Below are 17,509 nucleotides of genomic sequence, written 5' to 3' on the forward strand. Positions count from 1 at the left end.
ATGGAACATACCAAAGAGTTATTTGATAGCTGTTTTTAAAGATACAAATGAAGAAGTTTGCATTTGCAAGCCTCAAAGCCCAAAATGTGTTCTCTCATTACACTCAAGGGAGGGATGGAAACATTTCAACTGGCCACAGTAGGAACATACCAGGAAACCTCAATCTGTTATGTACATGATATCCGTAAACTGACATTCTGCATTTAGCTCTAACTGGATGGTACTAAGAAATGAAATCCAAGATCCATACTTTCCTCCTCCAATGTTATTACTTATATTAAACTGCTATTGAACATTGAAAAATTAGAAATGATTCCTAAAAGAACAGTAGTAGGTTGAAGGAATTCTCTTTTCATTAGAAGTATACCTTTCCTATAAGATTCTGTATGTATAAATCATACCTTTAACATTGTTTCCAGATGTACTTTTGGCAAACTGTAGTTTTTTTATTTAGCTAAACCTGTTTCCTAAACCATGTGAATAATTCTGTAATAATATAGAATGTTTAAAGGCTGGAGATTGAAAAAAGAGATACAACTGGTTAAATACTTAAGTGATTGCCTATCCCAGAATGATTTAATGCACAAGAATTGTAATGACCCCACCCATAAGAAATTAACTTTACATACATGCCAAAAATTCATGAATTTAATTAGTCTTCCCCTGATTTATGTATTCTGAGAGCGATGGGAAATAATTAACAAAGTTGTACATCTCTCCAAAAGTAATTAACCAGGTATAGAAAAATTGGCAAGTGCTCAGAAATAATCTTAGCCTTTGGACCAAACCAGCAAATTATCTTCAAATTATTTTCAATGTACATTTCAATGCTCCAATGAACTGGGAAAAATTCTATTTGTTCAGCTGGATGATGTTCCTCTTGGCATAATACCAAATCTACAAAAGCAATGAGAAAAAAATGAAAGTAAAAACATTTTAAACATTTTGAGTGTACGGAAGCAAATATTACAATGGCCAGAGTACAATTTTACAAGGAATTAAATATTTGTTTTCTGTATTTATATTATTCTGAGAAGACTATTCATATTTGCTAATTGAATATTTAGAAAGTATTTAATTTTGTTACTAGTGAGGTACTAGTAGACATACATTGCAAACAAAATAGCATTGCAAAATGCCTTTCCTACAACTTCCATCTTGTTTTCTCTTCTTTATTTCTGTTTTTATCATCTATGTTATAGTGATATTAAATATATTGTCATTAATAAGTCAGTGAAACCAGACTCCAAAATATAGGAAAATAAAATAATATGCAATATCTTCTTTGAGTAGTAACATGTTACTACTCAATTATAAAGAATATGATACAACATTTTACAGTCTAATTTTATGACTAGGCTTTAAAAATTAAAATTTTGGATTCATAAATTTTATGTGATTTGTATTATAGTATTTCAGTAAAAATTATATTCAAAGTTATTTTCCAGTGTATATTGTTTTCTAATAGTGGCACATTGTTTGTAATACTTTCATCACATTAGTTAAACCAGTACTCACTGAGCAGCTATTTTCTCCAACCACAAGTAGTAGGATCTGGTGACAACAAGATGATTAAGATAATTTCTGCCTTATAAAGAGATGCAGTGCAGGAGACTTCAAAATAAATAATTTATCTAAGATTTGGAAAGACAGATATGATAGTGACCTGAGGCTTTACTGATGCTAAGAATTGCATACTCCTATACAACCAGAACCACTTTCTTGGAGACATTTGCTCCAGGACTCTGTCTGTGTCCTGGTGTTCACTTACTGTCGGACAAATTTTATTCTGGTGTAAATCACTTCTGTTTCTATGATATACAAATCAGCTAGGTTAGTGCAAATGAGGAAGAGGCTCATGGATTCTTGGAAATTTATTATAGGCATAATTCAGTCAAAACTTTTGAAGAAGTTCTTTGGAAAGAGAGGGATGGTGGAGAAGTGAGATTGAACTGCTAAGCATTTACTCTGAACTTCTGGATGTCATTGATGACCCTGTAGGACTATCTACTTTGGAGCATCTTCCTAATTCTATTACCTACTAATAAAATATAAGCTCCAGGACAGCAAAAATAGCTGTTTCTCCCAAACCTTGCACAATTCCTTATACAAAGCTTTTCAATAAATACTTGCTGGCTCAGTATGGAAACAATCATCTCTTGTTCCATAAGTCATTCCAGACATCTGTCTTCTGAATTTTTGCTTATATCTCTCAGGATTGCTGAGATGTCATACTGTTATGATGGTCTAAATATTCCATTACTGAAAATACATTGTCTTATATGAGTGAAGGAGCAGAAAGTAAGTGAAAGTGTCATTTAAATAGACTATTCTCCTATGCTATCACCCCTGGTTTAGGATGTTACGTAGTATTCTATTTATGAGTCTTTTCAGCATTTCCAAGAGTAGCAAACATCATCAGGGGTCCAAATGAACAATGATTCCAGATTCTGTGCCCATTTGCTTGGAAGGATTCTGCCTTTGCACAGAGGCTGTTGTTTACTTGCCTGAGTGCCTTCCACATACTGCTGTTACAAAGGATTGTACCCTGACTATAAGGATTTAGACTGGCAAGGAATTAGATGATCACTTAAATAGGATGATAGGCAAATGGATATTTACCTGCAAGAACATTCTGAGGGTCACAACCAGGATTCTGTCATCCAGTCTAAGGATTGCACTTAAGGTATATGCTTAGAAACTGACATGATGATTTTATAAACCAGGAACATATAGGGACAATCTAGTCTGAAAGGTGAAACAAAAATGAAAATGGAATAAGAAACTTTAGTGCTAAAATACCAGAGACTTGAAGCTTTTTTCTTTCAGTTGCTTTAGGCTTGAGGTTGGTTCACTTCCAAGGTTCAAGATAGACAGTTTATGCACAGTGGCACATTTTACATATTATTTGTTATATATACATATATATATAGACACACATACAACAGTTATATGTTATTAGTTGTTTATCCCTTGGGTTGACATGTGAATATCGTGTTCTTGTCAAATGAGTCCTCCTTTGATGCCCCACAAAGAGCTTTTCATATCCTTCTATTTGTAGTAGTTATCAAACAAACTATAATCTTATGCCTTGAGCTCTCAAGGGCTGAGGCTGTTTTGTCAGTCTTTGTATCCCCACTCTTTTGCACGTGGCAGTGAAGCAAAAAACTATAGTACTCATATTGTCTCTGGATTCAGAGTTCTTGGATTCTAATCCCAAACAGTAACATTTATTTGAGTTATGACCATGACCAAGTTAATTAATCTCTAGAACTTGTATTTTCCCATCTTGAATTGGGAAAGATAATTGTAATGACCCCATGGGGATCCTGTGATTATTCTCCTGGTAAAGATGGTATCAGCATATAGAGATAAATTTATATCTTGGGGGTGGTGGGGAAGGGGCCTCCCATAGGCTCTCCTTTGAGTTCTCATTGGTTCTTCTATTTTCTGAGATATCATTGGCTTACTGGCTACTGATTGTCCTATTGACATCTGCTTTTGATATCTGTGGCTGGTGAAATGCATGGCTTGTTCTTTCAGTGTGAGTTAAGTCCCACAGACCCTTCTTACCAATTAATTTTACCCCATTTTAATTCTTGATGGTACAGCGCATACTCTGATCTCAGCTACATTCTCTAAAAGTGTTTTGCAGTTTCCATTATAAGGTCATCTCATCCCTCATCATTGAGGCCCCATGATAGGCCAACTTCTCTCAACTCTCAGTTACTTCTGTTTCACTCTCTTTATATGGGGAATGCTGGGTACCTCTTGTATCATGCAAAGTTAACTGGGAAACTAGAGTTTGGAGGGACCAGGCCCTCTGTCTTTATTGCTGAGGTACCGAGAATATCCACTCATAAAATTTGGGAGGTAATGACAGGAAGTCTAGGCTTTACTCCAGTGCTTTAGTTGGAGGTTTGCTAGCAACAGAAATAGCCCAAGCTGTCCAGTCTCTAGAGGGTGAAAGAAAGTATCCAAAGATTATTTTGGAAAGAAAGACAAGATGGTTTTTGAGCAACAGGGTGAAAAGTGACAAGGACCAAAATCTACCCCATCTCACTTCCTTGAGGTTGTTGAGAGGCTCAGAAAAAAAGATTCTTCTTGAGTCCACTGACCTTGAGTCAAGGATAATGACAATAAATAAGATAGGGGGTCTGCAGATTTGAAAGCGACAGGCATAGCTTGGAGCAAAAATGGCACCCACATTAAAAAAATTTAGGTAGGCAACTTTCTGGAGATAGAGCTGAATACCCTAGCGATTACTGAAACATAGGCATGCACACAGGACCAGACTGATAATCAACTATACCTATCAGTCACTCAGTTTCCACAGACTTCAAATTAGTAAGTTTCAGAAAACGAATTGCATTAATTGAGAGCAGCTACCAAATGAGAAAAACTGTGAACTCAACCACATCAATATGTGGCATTGGTATATATGAATTCTCGCTTTCTTTGCACCATTATTGGTAGCTTGAATACAAAGAAAGGGAGTGGGGAGTGAGAAAGACCACATCTTAAGCAAAACTTATTCTTGGCAGCTATTCATTAATTTAAGCTGCATGACTTAAAGGGAAGGAAACTCTGAAATTGAGTTTTGCATTAGAAATATGCTAAAAATATAATTGAAATCAACAATATGTTGGAGCCAGAATGGATTGATGAAATCACTAGACTTAGCCTGTTGGATTTACATTTAGGTATCTGAATTTTTATTGAACTAGCTGAGGGAAGTGATGGTTCCTCCAGTGAAATGCATTTATATATTTTTATTGGCAGAATTTCAGGAATCATGTCAAATCAGTTGTGGCCTACCCTATATATCTGTAAGGCATACCCTGATAGCACATTACAAAATGGACAAATTCAGAGCAGGGCAACAAACTTTCAGGTGATTAAAGAAAAAAAAAAACCAAGTGGTCTTGGAGACTTCATGCAAGAAATATAATTTGTGCTAGCTAATTCTTTGGTAAATTACAGCTAATGAGAGAAAAAAGTAAAGTAAGGCAAAATCACCTCAGAATGAGTGATCAAAATAAGTCTTGGTATTGTCTTCAAGAAAAGTTTCAATAAGAACCATTAATTTTAGTAATACTTTTTATTTACACCAGCTCTTTTATTTCCAGAATGGTCATTACTTTTCAGATCAAAAGGAGAATATTTGTTTCTGGTGAACTTTTGCTAAAATCTACTCAATGTTCAAAGTGAGCCTGAATACTAACATTTGAACACTGTCACTTTTGTTTCCAAATACAGTATTCGATTCATTGGAATAAAACTAGGAACTTTACTTGACTTTTAAATGTGGAAGATTAATTCCCAATCAGGTAAATGAGCAAGTGGATTGAGGTGTGTCTAAAAACCTACCAGAATTTTGTTCAACAGAGAACTGTGAGTTCTTCGTAGCCCATCAGGAACTGTGTAGTGTTCATTGCCATATTCTGTGTCCAGAACACTTTCTGATATGTAGTAGGTACTTAGTAAATATTTGCTTATTAAATAAGGAATAAATACATTCACTTCCCTCAGTAAATATTGACTTATTAAATAAATAGTAAATACATGCACTTCCCTTCTCTCTATCCGCCATTCACCCCAGTGTCCTCTATACACACACTGAATGAGAAGTTTGAATTCTGGGCTCTAAATGCATGGGTCTTGCCAATAAGCAAGCTTTCCTTTAAGAGCCTCAGCCAGGGAGAGAGACAAGACTGACTCAGGGTCTGATTATTGTGAAAGCAAGGAAGGCATTGTTAGAGCTCTTCTATCCATTTCTTTATTTCTGCTCACTCTGTGGTTCTCTAGAATTACCTCAAAATCCTATTCTCCTTTAAATCACTCCTCTTCCCTGTGTTAAGAAATTCTCTCCCTTTATTTAGAAACCAATTCTCAAGGCTGCATTGGGAGCAGATGTTGAAGCCAGCTTACTAATATAAATGCAATAGGGAAAGGGGTTGTCTCATTTATTTTATAAACAGCTCTTCAGTAAATTAAGCTAATTATACGATCCAAAGCTCATTTCTTTTATCTGTACCAGCCAGCTGTGTGAATGTCTCTCTGGGCTTCCACTAAAGAAGAGCTAACATGCAGCTCTCTCCCGGGCACGCTTGGGCTTTGTTAAAGTTCTCTGTCCTGTGATTTATTTTTCAATATCTCCCGTGACTTGTCTGGCCTACTGATGGTATCTTTTCTTGTTTTTCCATTAGAAAAATAATAACAAAATAAGAAGCGCAGTCCCCTCTTAATCATTGTTTTAATGTAGATTCATTAACATTTCAAAGGGCTTTGGAGAGGGGGTGGGAAGATATTTTTTAGGCCCAATCTACCATCTTGATCTTGTGATACCAGTAATATTTAAATCAGGGGACTGCTGAGAATTTGCTTATTTACATAATTTCTTCTGTGGATGCACTGAAACTATTTCCCATTACTAAATTAATAGAATTATTGAGGTTTCTTTACTTACTTTATCAGCATTTCAAAGTCTTCCTATGTTAGGTTTCCAAGACATAGACTATAGGAAAAATTCAAGTTACTCTCTAAAAAGAAAGTGCATCCTCTATAAAAAAGCAACATCAAGTCCAAAAAAGAATGAAAGCTAGCAGTACCCAAAACCCTTAAGCATCCCCAGATTCCACCTCCCCCAATAATCCCACACCCGCATTTCAGAGACCCAAAGACTGCCAAAAGCTCTTTAAAGACACAGCCTGCAAATCTTAGGAAACTTCTCTGCAGGCATGAATACAATCAAATTTACAAGACGTTCTAGTTTATGATATGGAATTTCTCTCCTCTTTCTCCAGTTGGCCTTAAAATTTAGAGAAAGAGGAGAGAAGAAGGGGAGGAAAAAAGGCATTTTTGTTCTCTCATCCTAGGAGAAAATAGGATTTTTTTTTTCCCACTAATGATCTAATTAATCCTGTAAATTTAAAAGTTCAACATTTTTAATAGTTCAGTGGGCTAGGCTGTCTAGATTGTTTATTTTCTTCTTCTTCTTCTTCTTTTTTTTTTTTTTTTTTTTGATAAAGTTTCTCTATCTTTCTCCATTGTAACACTGCATTTATTGAGGAAGTCAGGGTAAGTATGAGTTTAATAATGTATGATGCCAACAAGTGCTCTCCAAATCCCAGTGACTTCCCTAGATAAAGGAATACCTAAATGCTAGGCCCTTCATTGTGAGAAAGGGACAGCAGAACACAAGTCACTTTTCAGGTCCTCCCCCACACTGACCCACTGTCCTAGGGTTGGGCCACAAATGGCCTGACCCAGGTGGGTGGGTGATGAGTAATGTAGCATTCACTTAATTTTTTGGCCTTTGCTCAAATGTAGGTGGTGTTCAGTAGCTATGTTCTACCATAGGCTCTCTTAAAAGTCTCCCTTCTGTCTTACTTGTTTTTCTCCTGGAAGAAAACAAAGCTGAAAAAACATCAAAATTCAAGAGGTCAGGAGCTAACATCTGGGGAGTTAGTCACACACTTCTTATAGCAATGAGCAATGAAATGTCTATTTTCAGGCTTCTTTTAGTTCAATACTATTTCCATGATTTAAAAAAAGAAGAAGAAAAGAAGAGGAAACACCATAAAGAAGTAAACATAAAAATCTACATCTTTCTTTTTATTATATCACTAGCACTTAAGAGCCTTCAAACCCCAAAATAAAGTCAGTCATAAGCAGGACAAGTTGGATTACAAAGAAACATTGGGTAGTATAATATGACTTATCAATTTATCAAAATATACAGTAAATAGGATAGTTACCTCTCATAACAAGAGTTTTAATACTGGAACCAAATTACCAGATTATCTGAACAAATTCCAAACCATAGGTTTTAGCATCTTGATAGACCTGGTTTCTATTCCCAATTCACCTGCTTAATGGGTTGTTATCTCTGGCTATAAATTTTCTCATCTTAAAAGACGGTAATAATAACACTTACCTCACAGAATATTGTTAAAGGTAAATGTGATAATGTATGTGGATTATGCTATTTGAGCTAAAAAAATACCAATTTCACAAGGCTAATTGTTAAAAATTCATTTCAGAAGACCTGAGTTTGAATATCAACTCTGTCACTTACTTTTTGCCTTTTTAAGTATATTTTTCTGATTTTTATTCATAAAAATAAAACTAAGACTGCAATTATTTTATTCATACAAACAGATCTTTATTGTGTTTTACCCTGTCAGGTTCTCTTTTAGGCTCTTGGATTAAAACAATGGACCCAACAGATAACAGTTCTTGCCCACATTAAGCTGAGAATTTAGTCATTTTACCAAAATTCTACATACAGCAGTAATTTATTTAACAAGAATGAGCATTAGTAAAGAAGAAGAAAGGAATAACCAAAGGGTCTTCTTTGTAGTTCCAAGGTATGTCTGTAGCTAATAAACAGGTTTGTGCATTTTATGAAAGAGTTTTTTAAGAAGCAATGGGGGAATAGATAAAATAAATTATATAACTAAAAACTACATAGAAGGAATTTAATTCCCTGGCACTATTTTTGTAGTTTCAGCATGCCCACTGCATTGAAAAGAGCTCATTTCTGGAAAATATGACTCCAGGATCCAAAAGGATTAATTATTTTTATTTATTTTAGGTTTCTGGGGCAGGTTGGGGAAGTTTGTTTAAAATGGTGTTTGTTCATGTTCTCCCTTCCTCTGGGTCTGGTTGCAGAGTTTGAGACTGTTGTAGAAAAATATTGCATATTTATTAGTCATATAACAACTTCTTTTTATTCACTGATACAAAAGAGAAAATGTTTGCAGTTTGTGTCTTCTTATAATCAAATAAATATGCCTTTACAGTGGGTATAATCATTCCCATATATATACAAATTAATAACCAAATAAAAATTCCAAGGATTACAGTTGACTGAATTTTGTTTTCCATATTTACAATCATAGTTTTAGAAATAACTTGGTTGCCAGGTTTCTTTTATTGCTCACCTCACAGTGAAAGTTCTATATGCATATTTTGTACATGCAAGAAGAAATTCAATTTTTTTTAATTGGCTGCTGTGTTGTATGTTGGTGAATACACTATTTATTAGCAAAACCACAGTATAAACAAGCCTAAAGGAAAGTATGAAAATTCTATGGGCCTTTAGCCAAGAAAGTTTTATAAGAAGCAGAGGAATGAAGTGAGATTAAGGACACATATTTTGCTTTAAGATTGCCTGTGGTTACAATGAGCAACAAGAAAATGAGGGAAAGAAATCTTAATACATATGGAAATCATTGTACCATCTTTACAGTTTCCCTAGATTAATCATTGCTCTGGAAATAAAGTGTATTAACGGGTGGGTAGGTGGGTGAGTTGTTGTGAGGGGAGGGATTTATTTTATGGTTTTAATTCTCTCAATTAATTACCTAATTTCCCTCTCCCATCTTTCAGGGTTACTGTGATAGATACAAATTTGTAGTGCATATGGATTAATTCTGACAGCAGTTTCCCCCACTTTTGTATATACAATAACTGTCTCTCTCTGCATTTAATCTCAAAATACATTTTGTAAGAAAAATTACTTTTCCAAAGCTTAATTTCAATCACTGTACATTTCAACACTGCAAGCAAATAATTTCTAATTTAGCTATTCTTACCCCTTTCTTTATCTTAAATCTCTATTCAAATAGCCACCAAACACCCTACTTAAAAAAACACACACACAAACATACAAACACACACACATACACAAATGCACATGTGCTTTGATGCCTTATAATTCTACTCTCTTTGTGGCCCTACATTTTGAAAGTATAATTTGCATTGCCTCTTTTCACATTCTCACTTTCCACTCATTCCTTGGCAGTACAACCTGACTTCTATTGTTATCATGTGGCTAAAATTGCCGTCATAAAGGTAGGTAATGAGTTTGTTGTTTCTAAGACCTTACAGTTCCTTATTTTTGTTCATCTCTTAGTAGTATTGAGCAATTTAACTATTTATCTCTTAAACTAATTTATTCTGCCTCAGCATGCTTGTCTATCTAATTTATCTCCTACTTCTGCCATAAGTCTATCTCAGTTTTCTTCAAAGGTTCCTTTGTGTTTTCTTTGGGACATCTCAGAGTTGTGTCTTAGGTCTCCTTCTTTATACTTTCCTGGAGTATGAAATCCATCTCATATAGTTTTGTAATGATGTCATTATTCCTCCCATATTTTGCTCTAACTCTGACTCAAATATCCCACTGCCTTCTGGACATTTAGGTTTGGTCATTCACAGTTATCTCAAGCTTAACCTGTCCCAAACTGAACTATTCACCTACCCCTCACTCCTCCACCCACCAAATTACTCTCCTATGTTTACCGTCTCTGCAAATAACATTACCTTCTATTTAGTTTTGCAAGCTAGATATAAATAGTTTTAACTGCAAGTTTTGACATTCTCATTTTTCATTCTCATAGCCATTCTTTAGTCCCAGTCACCATCACTAATATATCAGTTTCCTAACAAGTCTCATTAACTCCTGTTTTGCCTATTCCAGCTAACTTTTATAGCATTTTGCACTACTCTTTAAAAAAACAAATTTGATCATATCATATCTTGATTAAAATCTGTCAATTGATTCCTATTTACTTAGGACAGAATCCAAATATAGGAGCATGGCTTGTAAGGTCTTTTTTATCTAGGCCCTGATTACATTGCTGGCTTCCTAGCTTGGCCTACTTACACATACACAGACCCTCTTAATGTCTATGCACAGACACACTCATTTATTGCAAGCACTAGCTGTATTAAAGCACCACACTGCTACCTCCATTTTTCCTTTCACCTGACAGTCAGCTATTCATATTTGGTCTCAATTTAGTAGCCACTAATTCCTAATAGTGTCCCCAAATTCCTTCCACTTAGGTTATGAGTTTTTGTTTAATGTTCCTGGAGAATCTTATGCATCTTTTCCTATGTCACTTTTCAGACTAAGTCTCAGTTGCTTATTTGAATAGCTCATATACCCCCACTAGACTGTAAGCTTTGCAACTATGACTGTCTAATGCACTACCCCATTCATGAACCAAATCTAAAGCATGAAACTCAGTAGGTTCTCAATAAATATTTTTGAATGGCTACATAATGCATGATTGATCAAGTTAATGGAATTTTACTGCTACCACATACAAATGAATTGCCAGTGATCTCTTAAAATAACATTTATTTTATTTCAAAGGCAATGCGTGTTCATTGTGGAAATCTTGGAAAACACAGATATAATGCTTAAAATTATATTCACCTATAATCTTGTCACACAACAATAACAACAGTTTTTAAAACTCCATCTTCTGTTTTACTTTTATACATTGTGGAATATTACGTACTGTTTTCTAAATTCCTTTTTTTAAAAGACCATATCATTTCACTCAAAGTTATTTTACAATACACATAAATGTGATTTGGTTTCTTTGTTTTAAAATCAGCAATACTGATGTGTTTACTTTTTTGTTACAGCCTAACAAGTAATAATTCAGTGAGACAAACACTGTTTTAAAATGTTTCTAATATGCACAAATATGTTTTAGATATTCTAAAAAGAAGAAATCTTGGCTCTTCTAAAGTAGTTTCTCCAAAATTAGTTTATTAAATGCTAAGAAATTCCAAGTTAGCAACAGTAAAGATACATTGCTGTCTACTTAAAATACATTGGTCAGGGAGAGTTAGTAGTGAGTTCTGTGGTATCAAATAAGTACATGTGTCCAAGTGGCATCATAAGATTTTCTTTAGTCTCATTGATTTTCTACTCAAAATGACTACCCCAGTGCAGTAACTGTGTCCATTTCAGCATTTAGGGCATATAAAGGAGGAATATGTAAGACCAATAAATCTCAAAGTTTAGTGTATGTAAGAATCCCCTGGACCACTTACTAAAAATATAGATTCTGCACCCGCTTCTAAACTAATAGATTTGGGGTAGGGCCCAGGAATATCTATTTTAGCAAGGTGCTAGGGTGATTCGAGATAAGGATGTATATGGGCCACACTTTAAGAAATATGTCTTGAATTTCTGCCCTAAACCACCTATGGACTTCGCATGAGTCCTTTGCAATTTTTAATTTGGAACAATGACATATTATCCTCTGATTTATTAAAAAATGATATAAATATGAGAGTGAAAAATGCAAACCCTTCAATTGTAGCAAAAATACTTTCTTCACCTTTAGAAATATTATAAGATAGAATGTTAAATGTTTCTTTTACTGGGAAAAAAAAAAAAAAGGGTTAGTTTTTTAACCCACACTGCTTTTGTATCCTGAGGCTTTCCTATAATGAAATCATTTTTTCCACTGAAGAGCTACTGCTGGAATTGGAGGCGCATGTAAAAAGAAATGGAATTTTGGCACATTAAAAAATGCAGCTAGTGTCTGTTCTGTCATTTTCTTCCCATATGGTGTTTTACTACTTATACAGCATTTCAAATAAAATATGTGGTTTAGGTAAATTCAAATGTCATACCAAAAGAGATTTATGTAAAATATCTCTGGTTTTCTAATACCATAATAGAAAAATGTGCTTAAACTGTCCTCTAACACTGCACTTTCAAATCCATTATAAATTGTACTTATGGATTATTATTAGTCTTCCAAATAGGGAAAAGTGGTAGAGTAGAAAGTACATGTTAGAAACATAAGCTTTAGTTCTGGCTTCATCACTCATGTAACTTCATTACACACTCTCCTTTTCCCAGTCTCTTTTACTTATCATTAGTTTACCAAATATTTATTGAGCATCTCAGTGCCCAGAACAGTGGACTTAAAGATGTATATACAGTCTTTGTCCTTGCTCTACCTTGCCCTCCTCTCAGTGTTTGCAAACGAGGGAGATGTGTAAATTCTAGTTCCACATCAGTATAATATTATATGATTTTAGCTGTTATTGCATTGATTAAGCACACAAAAATGATTTTCTTAAAAGGTGATTTCATAAACTTCTTAAAGAATATCACATAATTATCAGGTGTGATACAAATAATTATTTTCCAAGCTTTCAGATTTCCCTGTTATAACAACCATCTCTGTGACTGGCTTATATATTGTTGATCTTTGTTGAAATTGGTGCTTAAAACCAAAATTTCCCTCAAGTCCAAACTAGAATCCTTTATCCTGGCAATGTATCTAGCTGTCTTCTGAGAATAAGCCACTGTTAATAACCACTTTATTCTCATTATAATTTCCCTAATTCCCATTCGAAAATATATATATTATTTTCCTCCAATACTTTCTACCTATTTCTTATAGATCTCTTATTTTGAAATCAAAATTGTTGAAAGTGGTGAAAAAATTTTAAAGCATATTCAGAGGTGTTTTAGTGTATGTGCCACCTTCTATGTATGTGTGTGTTTTAGCAGATCCAGGCATTTAAATAACAGTTTCTATATGAACATCTCATCTTTAAATGTGTAAATGGACTTGTGTTTCTCTATCTACATGACTATGTTAATACCTGCTACCTCTTGCCCTGTCTAACTGAAATTGCCCTGACCTTTGCCCCTGCTGAGGGGTCCATCTGGACAGCTCTGTTGGCATATGTGGCCATGTTCTGAACTGTGCTGTTCTAACCCTTGACTAGCTGTTTGAAGCAGACATGGCCATCTGACACAAGCGTCTGATCTGTACACTGGTACGTGAGGCTGTGTAATTCCAAACTTGTGCACAAACAAAAACTATGACTATTTCTTAACCAATCTTAGGGTTTTGAATTAGAGATCTAGGGTGGGGTGAGGTTTGGGGGAAACATCAAAGTGATTGTGGGAGCAGAAGTAGAAATACAAATATATTTTTTAAGCAGTTTTTTTCACACACTATACAATCCCTCCTAAGTAAACAATCAATGGCTTCTGGTATAATCACATAGTTATGTACTCACCATCACAGTCTATCTGAGAGCATTCCCATTTCTTCCAAAAAGAAAGAAAAAAAAAATCCCATACCCCTCATTTGTACCCCCTGTTATTGACATCTAACTTTAGTACAGGGCCTTTGTTCCAATTAATGAAAGAATATTATAATGTTACTGTTAACTATAGATCTTAGTTTTTGTTAATTGTATTTTTCCCAAATACCACCCCATTATTAACACCTTTGTTCTAGTTCATGTAAAAACTTTCTTATATTTGTGCAATTAACCACCATCATCTTCCACTTTAGGTTTCACTAAGTTATGCTGTCCTAGTATTTATCCTCTAGCTTTTCTTCTGGTGACATGCTCAACCCTAATCTTCTTCTTTCAGCCATACTCACACTCAGTTTTGTTAATTACACTTACAATATTGTGTTACCATCCCACAGTATTGTCCTATCCATTTCTGAACCTTTACAATTAACTTTATTAAACATTCTGTACTCCTTAAGCATCAATTGCCCAATCTCTGCCCTCTTTCTATCTCCAGGTAACCTATGCTCTGGAATTTAACTCTCAGATTTTGCTCATAATATTTAGTTCATATTAGTGAGGCTATACAATATTTGTCCTTTTGTTTCTGGCTTATCTCACTCAACATAATGTCCTCAAGCTACATTCACATTGTTGCATACATCACAACTCCATTCCTTCCTGCAGTGACACGATATTCCATTGTATGTATACACAGCAATTTACCCTTCCACTGATCAGCTGATGGATCCTTTGGCTGCTTCCATCCATTGGCAATTGTAAATAATGCTGCCATAAACATCGATGTGCAAATCTCTATTTGTGTCCCTGCTTTCAGTTCTTCCAAGTTTATACCTATAATGGGATTGCTGGATCATATGCGAAACATACATTTTTAAAAATCAGAGACAGAGAGAAAGAAGTTGAGTCTCCACAATGGATATAAAACCAATTCTTGCTCATGGAGGTACTTCAAGAAGATGCACTCAAAAATACTGTAATGGATCTTGAACTTGAACCACTTCTCATTTCCTTTTTTTGGTGGGCCTGATGTACTATAGTAACTATTTTTTGAAAGAGCCTTGGTTGGTCAGCTTTTTCCTGGGTTCTATGAAGCTTGGATTCATGGCTGAAATATTGTTTTTCTTATTTCCACATATTTCCTAATAATGTCACCCCAATGATTTGAGTTACTTGAAGTGAGGCAATGTTCTTTGGAAACATAAGGGCCTAGTTAGCATGAATACCTAGTTCTAGTAAGGCAAGGAGTGTGGCGAAATCTTTTTTCAATTGCATTCTGTTTCTCCTGTTTTTTTCAGCCTCATGAAGAATAAGATTTCAGGGCAAAAATGTCTTACAAATTAAAGGATTTGGAATTGTATTAATTCCATTTATTTCACTTCAACATTGATGCTCCAATAGTATTACTCATAGCTCTTGCAGTTCAGTTGGTTGTGAGTGATAATGCATTGTTCTCTAGGTGTAGACTGGCTCGGATGACCTGACTACTTTAGAACAGCATTTTAGTAGCTAGATCAAAATAAACATTTACAGATACGTGTGCTCATTCATCACTTATATTTGTGTCCAAAGTCTAAACTGCAGCTTCTTTCAGCACTACTTGACTTAATTAGCTAAACATTAAATCTTAACTTATTATGTCTTAATTTATGATTTTTATCATCCTGCAATTGGTTATTGTAGTGCAGACTACGGTGTTTCACCTAGAATGCCCCCGAAGACCACCGCCTAGCTACTGGCATTAACAACTCAGTTAATGCTTGACAACTCAGTCCCTTAATGGGAGCTGCCCTCAGCTGTAGAGAGCTGCCTTGCCCAAGGTCTCTGGGGGCAGCCCACAACCAATGACTGGCTGATACAGGAAAACAAAGGCACAGTCCCTTTGCCTCAATTTCAGACAACACTAACTACCCATCTCAGCTCCAGAGCTACATATAGGATGGACCAGGCCTAAGTTCAACTGCACTGCAGATCAGCAGCTACCTCAAACAGAATTTCTTCATCACTTATTTATATATTTCCTAATATAGCTCCCCAATAATATTCCTGCATGAAATTCTTTATCTCTTGCTCTGTTTACACGGAACTCAAGCCAAAACAGAGAAACCTCAGCTTTTGCAGTTTACAAAATATAAACTACAGAGTTTGCTCCTTGAATTTTGGAGGGGATGGTCTGGAGAAGCTTAAGAGTTTGAGGAAGTACAACCAAGGATCATCTCATCAGGTTTATGAAAACTCACTTTCAATACAGTGTTTAGAAGATGGAAGAGACACTGTCCTCACAATATCTGTGCCGGTTTGAAGCTGTTATGGACACCATAAGAGCCGTGATCTTTTAATCCAATCTTGTGGGGTAGGACCTTTCGATTGAATGTTTCCATGGAAATTTGACCCACCCAACTGTGCATGAGACCTTTTGATTAAGTTACTTCCATGGAGATGTGACCCTGTCCATTCCAGATGGGTCTTAATTAGATCACTGGAGTCCTTTCAGAGAGCTCACAGAGAGAAGGTGCTCAGAGAAGCTGAAAGAGACATTTTGGAGAGAAGCTAAGATATGTAATCCAGAGTTTGCCCCCAGGAGAAGCTAAGAGCTGACACAAGCCCAGACACTTGGAGACACTGGGAGATGGAGACAGAAGGATGTTTGGAAATACTAAGCTAAGAGATGAAGCCCAGAGTTTGCCCCAGAGAAGCTGAGAGGACTCCAAGATGCTTAGAGAGAAATGCCCTAGGAGAACCAAGTGGAGAGCTGAGAGGAACTAAGAGAGACAGAAGTCCAGAGACATTTTGGAGAAGGCCATTTTGAAATGCAAAGGACCAGCAGACACCAGGCATGTGCTTTCCCTGCTGACAGAGATGTTCTGGATACCCCTGGTCTTTCTTCAGTGAAGGTATCCTCTTGTTGATGCCTTAGTTTGGACACTTTATGGCCTTAGAACTGTAAATTTGTAAACTAATAAATTCTCTTTATAAAAGCCAATCCAAATATGACTCTTGGGGGAGGAATGTAGACCCGGCATCGTGGGATGGAGAACATCTTCTTGACCAAAAAGGGGATGTGAAAGGAAATGAAATAAGCTTCAGTGGCAGAGAGATTCCAAAGGAGCCTAGAGGTCACTCTGGTGGGCACTCTTACGCACAATTTAGACAACCCTTTTTAGGTTCTAAAGAATTGGGGTAGCTGGTGGTGGATACCTGAAACTATCAAACTACAACCCAGAACCCATGAATCTCGAAGACAATTGTATAAAAATGTAGCTTATGAGGGGTGACAATGGGATTGGGAAAGCCATAAGGACCACACTCCACTTTGTCTAGTTTATGGATGGATGAGTAGAAAGATAGGGGAAGGAAACAAACAGACAGACAGACAAAGGTACCCAGTGTTCTTTTTTACTTCAATTGCTCTTTTTCACTTTAATTATTATTATTGTTATTTGTGTGTGTGTGCTAATGAAGGTGTCAAGGATTGATTTAGGTGATGAATGTACAACTATGTAATGGTACTGTGAACAATCTAATGTACGATTTGTTTTGTATGAATGCGTGGTATGTGAATATATCTCAATAAAATGAAGATTTAAAAAAAAAAAAAAAGCCAATCCATTTCTGGTATTTTGCA

General features: G+C 35.5%; 1 pseudogene; it reads right to left on the minus strand.

The window, feature by feature from the left end:
- LOC119513453 overlaps positions 1–13,527 on the minus strand; it is an 81,057-nt pseudogene extending 67,530 nt beyond the window's left edge.
- Positions 13,528–17,509: the final 3,982 nt, after the last annotated feature.

The sequence above is a fragment of the Choloepus didactylus genome, chromosome 2 (genome assembly GCF_015220235.1).
Source record: "Choloepus didactylus isolate mChoDid1 chromosome 2, mChoDid1.pri, whole genome shotgun sequence".
Classification (NCBI taxonomy): domain Eukaryota; kingdom Metazoa; phylum Chordata; class Mammalia; order Pilosa; family Megalonychidae; genus Choloepus; species Choloepus didactylus.